Source organism: Camelus ferus, chromosome 2 (genome assembly GCF_009834535.1).
Source record: "Camelus ferus isolate YT-003-E chromosome 2, BCGSAC_Cfer_1.0, whole genome shotgun sequence".
In the NCBI taxonomy this organism is placed as follows: Eukaryota; Metazoa; Chordata; class Mammalia; order Artiodactyla; family Camelidae; genus Camelus; species Camelus ferus.
The window spans coordinates 38645937-38652799 of NC_045697.1; positions in this window are offsets into that span (position 1 = coordinate 38645937).

Consider the following 6863-nt stretch of genomic DNA (forward strand, 5'->3'; position numbering starts at 1 on the left):
CAGGGTGGTTTAGGGTCCTTAAATGCCAACTTGAAGAGCCTCAAATGCCAAGCCATCACTGTAGCTTCATCTGGGAGGATTTTGGCAAAAAGGAACCACTGGAGGTTTCTGAGCTGGCAGATTAACTGCTTGAAGATTATGGTAGGGTTTGCGGGGAAGTGGAGTTGAAGAGGACTCTGGTTGGAGACGATTTGCAGATGTCAATGATAATACCGAAATAAGCAGAGGATCCGCCGAGGGCAGTTGAAGGGCCAATGAGTGTCTTACTGTCACTGTCCCCTGGCTGCAGTTCTGTCTTGATCCGGTCTTTCTCTTCACCTCCCTGGGGCCTCACCTTCTTTGTCCGAAAGGATTCTAGTTGTGGCCTCCGTGATCAGAGTCAGCAGTGACTGCTGGCTGTGTGAGGACTGCCATCTGTCGGAGCTGACGCTGCCCTGGGTTAGTGCCTAGCTCTTTTACTGCTGGCTTCCTTCCCGGCCCCTCTTGAGGTGTGGTGAGCAGCTCTCTGGGCCTCCAGGCGCCGTCGTGGAGGAGTGTGTCAGGAAGAACCGAGTGCAGGCTTAAAATGGGTCCAGGAGCTCAGGATTCCAGGTCCAGGATTTGCACAGATTTGATTTCTGTGTTAATTTTGAAGGATATCTGCATGTGAAAGGACGGTTGCTGTTACTCATTAAAGACTTTTGCCCTCTTCCTTTCCTCTAACCTGGAGCTGACCTCACTTACAAAATATTATAGCACATAGCGTGAGGGATGAGAGGAGCAAAGAAATACGAAAGATTGTGGTTTTGTGGGAAACACCTGATGAGTTTGATGTTGTCCGTGTTGAGTTTGCAGAGACAGTGGGAATAGCCAGGCAGCAGGGTCCATTGTGTAGCCGGAGACCCGTGGGTAGAAGAGAGGGTCATAGTGGAATTAGATAGACAGCTATTAAAAGTGATTGTTACAGCCCAGAAGGTAGTAGACTCAGGCTCTCCTACCCTCTCTGCCTTTAGAAGGATAACCGGAGGAGTCAGTGAAGAGTTGAGAGGACGAAAAGCTGGTTTCCATGGGCTGACTCAATGCCTCTGATTAGATGTTTGGAATCCGAACCTCTCTGCCAGTAACTATATTACCAGTGACAACAACAACAGCAAAGCCAGGACAGAAATATGGAAATGAGACTTACGACATGTCAGCTGTGCCTCTGTCTGTCCATAAGACCCCAGTCATTTCTGCTCTTTGGACGTCCAAGTCCAAACGGACCATTTTTCTGACATCTATAAGTCATGGCTCTGTGGGTCTTCTCTAAGCTCAGAGCCCAGTGTTCTCCTAAATTTCCCAAATGGGCCTCTCTTCATTCCTTCCAGAGTTTGCTTTTTCCTACATGTGCTTTGTTTTTAACTTCAGATCTTGTTTAAATTAAAATGACTGCAAGTGACTGTATTGACGATCCTTCAGTTAAAAATCTGGGGGATTTTAGAGGTCTTCTATTCATCTCACAGCCAAGCATCACAAGAGAAAGTTCCCCCACAGCTAGTCCTGTGTCTTCCGTGAGCAGATATTCCAGGGGGAGCGTTGGATCATTGAGGCTCAGTGGCCCCTCCCCTCTTGGCTCATTCCTAATGAACAGAAGGCGGACGGGGATTGGCCTGTTTCACAGCCAGTTGTAAAAGGTCTTTAAATGTCAAGAATAAAAAAGTCCAGATGAACTCTGCTAAGGTGCAGTTTGTGGTAAATTGGCCCTTCACCTCCCAATCCTGTAATTCGTAGTTCCCAGCTGGTTAAGGACAATGGTCCCACCAAGCTCTTTGTTCCTTAGAACATAGTTTCAAGCTGAGATCTCCACAGGTGGGCTATTCAGTTTCCATTCCAGCCCTGACTTAAAATCTGGAACATTGGGTGCAGGTCAAGGGATCAAAAAGGCTCAGGGCGGCTGCCAAGAGGAGGAGAAGGCAGCCGAGCTGTAGGCAATCTCAGAGCAATGCTGGGCAATGTTCTTACCCCCTCTTTGTCTCAGCTTCCTCTTCAGAGAAAAGGAAATCATCTATATGGCAGAGTTGTTTGGAGCCGAAGTTGGTAACCATGATCACCAAAGATTTAAAGTTACGCAAATTGCCAAGCATGTAATGTTAACTTGCATTACAGAAACAATTATTTCAAAGAGTGTTCATTCATGAAACTAATAAACAATGACCATTCTCCTCCAGTGTTTCTTCTCAGAGCTTTAAAGTGGGATGAAGCCCAATATAAGAAGAAAAAGGTACAAATATTTTTCATCACTTTGAAAAGTAATCCTCTTAAGAGCAACGGCCATATCAATAAGTAGTTTCTGACATGGGTAGAAACTTAATAAATATCAAAAAGTTATTTAGTTACTTTCACTTCTGGCTGTGATGAAGCAAACCACGGCTCCCACCAAGAACAACTAGAAATACATATAGAATGGTAAAACAAAGACATTTGTCTGAAGGTGTCAGGTTGCTGCTAAGGCACCAGACTGAAGCAGTGAAACCTTGGAGAAAAGGGAAGCCCCATGGAGTTGAGCCCAGCTTCCTGCATATTGCTTCTCTCCTGTGGGCATTAGTTTTCTCCTGGGTGCAGGTCAAGGGATCAAAAAGGTGCAGGGTGGCTGCCAAGAGGAGGAGAAGGCAGCAGAGCTGTAGGCAATCTCAGGGGGCTGGGAACACAAAGATTAGAGTCCGAGACAGCCAGGACTTGAGGGACTAAATTCCCCAGGAGAAGAAAAGCTCAGAAGAATGAACCTAAATCTGGGCAGCAGTTTTCCTTTTAAGGCACCTGTTGATAAAGCTGCACAAGGATAGCGGCTGAAAAATCAAGGCAGAGTTTTTGGCAGCCTGTGGTGATGGAGAGACAGAAATTGGAGAATGAGACCCACCAAGGAGAAGGGGCTTAGGAAGTAACCTGGTTCTTAGTTGAGACTCCAGGAGGCCTGTCCCCTAGAAGTGGGACAAAGCAGAGGTAGTCTGAACCTTACAAAGATTGCTGACCAGCCATGATTAGCTTGGTCCCTCATGGGATTGAGGTGAACTGCTCCTTTGCTGCCTGTGAGAGAAGCCAGCAGATCCTCTCTAGAAGGAGAAAACCTACCCTCTACAATTTTTCAGGCATTATGTGTAGAATTCAATTAAAAAAAAAAATTACCAGGCAGTTAAGAAACAGACTATGGAGAAAACATGATAATAGACCCTATGAGGACTAAGATATTGCAGTTTCAGACAGAGCCTTTTAAAATTGTGATTCATATATTCAACAAAATAGTTGACAAGATGGAGAATTTCACTAGAGAACTGGAATCTATTAAAAAAATCAGATGGAGTGGGAGAGGGTGTAGCTCAATGGTAGAGCACATGCTTAGCATGCACAAGGTCCTGGGTTCGATCCCCAGTGCCTCCATTTAAAAAATGAATAAATAAATGAACCTAATTACACCCCCCCAAAAAAAAGTAGAAATGAAAAGAATCTAATGGAAATTCTAAATCTGAAAAATGCTACTGATAGTAGGAACTCAGTAGGTAATTTTTAACAGCAAACTGGACACCACTAAAGATTAATGAGCTGAAAGAGGTAGGTCAGTAGGAAAATCTAGACTGAATCATATTGGGTGAAAAGAATGACAGATACAGAAAAGAGCATGAAAGACATGTAGCTCATGTGGAAAAGTTCAAACACTGGAGACTCGGGGGGAGTAGAGGAAAAATAGGGCAGAAGCAGTATTTGAAGAAAGAATGGCTGAGAATTTTTCCAAATTGATGAAAGATACCAAGCCACAAGTTTAAGGGACATTATGTACCACAAGCTAGATGAATTCACATCTAGCCACAATAGAGTAAAACTCAGAAAACCAAAGAAAAATCTTAAAATCAGCTATAAATAAGACACTGTGTGTCTTTTCAAAGAAGCAGTAATATAGTGCATTGGCAAAAACTCTATAGCTCATGTCATAACTTAAGGTAAAATCTTGAATGCTTTTCTGCTCAATTAGGAAACATGACAAAGTCTATCATCACCACTTGTATGTAAGTTTGTGTGAAGATCCTAGATAATGCAGTATGGCAGAAACAGAGAGAGGGAGGGAGGGAGGGAAAAGTAACATTGAAAATGAAAAAATTAAACTGTCTTTTGCCATAGACAACCTGATTGTATACACAGAAAATCCAAAAGACACAACAATCATATGATTAATTAATAAATTTAGCCTAGTTATAAGATCAATAATAAAAAACCAAGTGACATTTTAATATTCTACCAAAAAACAATTAAAAAATAAAAATTTTAACTTATACCATTTATAGTAGATTCAGAAACATCAAATATGTGTAAGATTTCTACACAGAAAACTACAGAACAATATTGAGAGAAAGTAAAGAGGATCTAAGTAAACGAAGGGATATCCAATGTTCATGGATTAAAAAATTGACTTGTAAAGATGTCAGTTATCCCAAAATTTATATATGGATCTAATGCCATCACAGAAGTAGTCCTAGGAGTGTGTTAGAGAATGTGTGTGTGTAAGTTTATGTAGAAATGCAGAGACAAGAACAGCCATCTGGGGAAAAAAAAAAAAAGCTGGGGAATATAAACTGCTATATATCAAGACTCATTAAAAATCGATGGTAACTAAGACAGTGCGGGATTATTGCTGTGAAAACAGACAGACCCATGGAACACAGGCCAGAAACGGATTCACACGTACACAGTCACTTAATTTATGGCAGGTGACTCACCATCTTCAAGCCTTAGTTTCCTCATCTATAAATAGGTTTAATGAGAGTGCCTACCACATAAGGTTTAAATATTATCTATCAAAAGGATTCTGGTGTGTATTAAAGAAGCTAGCACATATGCAGGGGACATAGCAAGTGCTCAGTAGAATTTAGCCAGTTTTAGTACTTCCACTGTGACTACCACTATTATTACAATTATTACTACCACTATTCCTACTCTTCATTTTCTCTATTTTTCAATATGACCATCTAGAAGTGGGGACATCAAATCCTGGCTGGCAACAAGGAACATCTGGGGCAACGCAGTGAGCAGGAGAGTGTCCGTTCTTAGCCTTCCTGGAAAAAGAATGAGAACAGGAGTTAAACTTCATGATTCAGTCAAAAGATTGACTTAGAAACTATAAGAGAGCTTGGCCTAGTGCTGGTGTATCGTGTACATGCAACTGTGAGACATTAGTCAATGCTTGTTAAGCATCTGACATGGACTTGTGCATGTGTGTGTCTGTAAGAACAGCTGAGAGCCTGTGTGTGTATATAAACCATTTATAAAAACGCTTTCTAGAAAATGACACCAGTTACCTCTTCCTTCATCTGAATCATAGCCTAGGGATCTGAGAAAAAAGTTTAGACGGGGTATTAAAAGGTCTGATTCCATTACTTTGAATGAAAAGTTTATCTCATAGCATCTTTAGGTGAACTTGGAAGTTCATTTTGTAGCATAGGTCACAAAGTCTCTGAGGACAGGGAGATCGTGACATGTCTCATTTCCTTTCACATTAACATTCATATCCTAAAACAAAGCCTCATACTTCATCAAGTGGGTTGCTGCTGCACAGTGAAGGCTTACCCATCATTCCAGCTATTTAGCATCTCCAACGCTCCCATATTGCAGCCCACGGGGCACTAGCATCCTGTCTTCCTCTCCCACTGATCCGCCCAAACTCCATCTCACTCATGGGAAGGAATACTGGAGCCCTTCCACCACTCTGAAACACAGGCAGCTGCCTGGCATGAGACTGTATTCAGTAGATCTGAATTCAGTTTCTCCCACGGCCACTTGTACGTGGGTGACTTTAAATAAGGTTATTTACACCCTGAGTTTTATTCGCAGCAAGTTTTGGTGATGAGATAATGAAAGTAAAACTTTCCGCATGGTGTTGTCACCAAAGTAAGAGCAGGTGGTGGTGATGATGGTGATGATGACGATGATGATGATGATGATGATTACCAAAGATCACACAGCCAGGAGGCTCACATCCAAGCATTTGCTTCTAAACCTCATGTGCTTTGTTACCATGCTGCTTGTTATTTGGCAAATTTGATGATATGATTTGGTACTGAGTCTCCCCAGGTAGGTCTGGACCTGGTTGGGACCCTGCCCACTGTCTTTCTGTAGTTCAGTTCAGAAGTACCAGCCAGAGGACCCCTTTCCCCCAGTGCTGGCTCTTCCTTCCTGCCGTTGGTCACTGATAAAACCTCCAGGTGGGACCGCTTTCTGGGGAGGAGAGAGAGTGAGGTGGGGTACTATCACCCCAGGAGAACTGCCTGTGTGCCTGGCTTCGAGGAGTGTGCCTGCCTTGCCTTACGGAGGGTGTGTGAATCTGCCTGCCCCTGTGTTTTCCTTCCCAGAGATAACTTAATTTCCAAGATCAAGTAAGGAACGGCTGGCTTCTGCAGTTCACCCAACCTGTATTCCCAGTCAGGTAGAAGTCCAGACTTCCTTGAAGTCCAGCCCTTCAACTGAAAAATGTTTATTGCTGGATACATACCACCAAAAGCTGCTCAGTGCATGAAGCCCATCGGAATCTTCCTAACACACATTTCTCCCCCTTTCTCTGAATTTCTAAAGAGTCTCGACAGAGAGACTATTCCCATAGTCCTGGTCAGCAATTCGAGTCCTTGTCAAGTCCTTATTTGAGATGCATGTATCTTTCTTCCTAATTTGATTGCAATCTGAAAGAAGCTCTTACCTCTTACTTCTAGATCTGCATGTTACTTAAAAAGTACTGGCTGGAAGACTTACGAGAGTAAAGCTGATAGTGACAGCCCATCAGGAGAAAGTCCCCTGCAGTTAAAATTCCTGTAGCAATCTTTGAGTTCTCCCAGTGAGTGGCTCTGAAACATTGTTGTGTTGGAGAC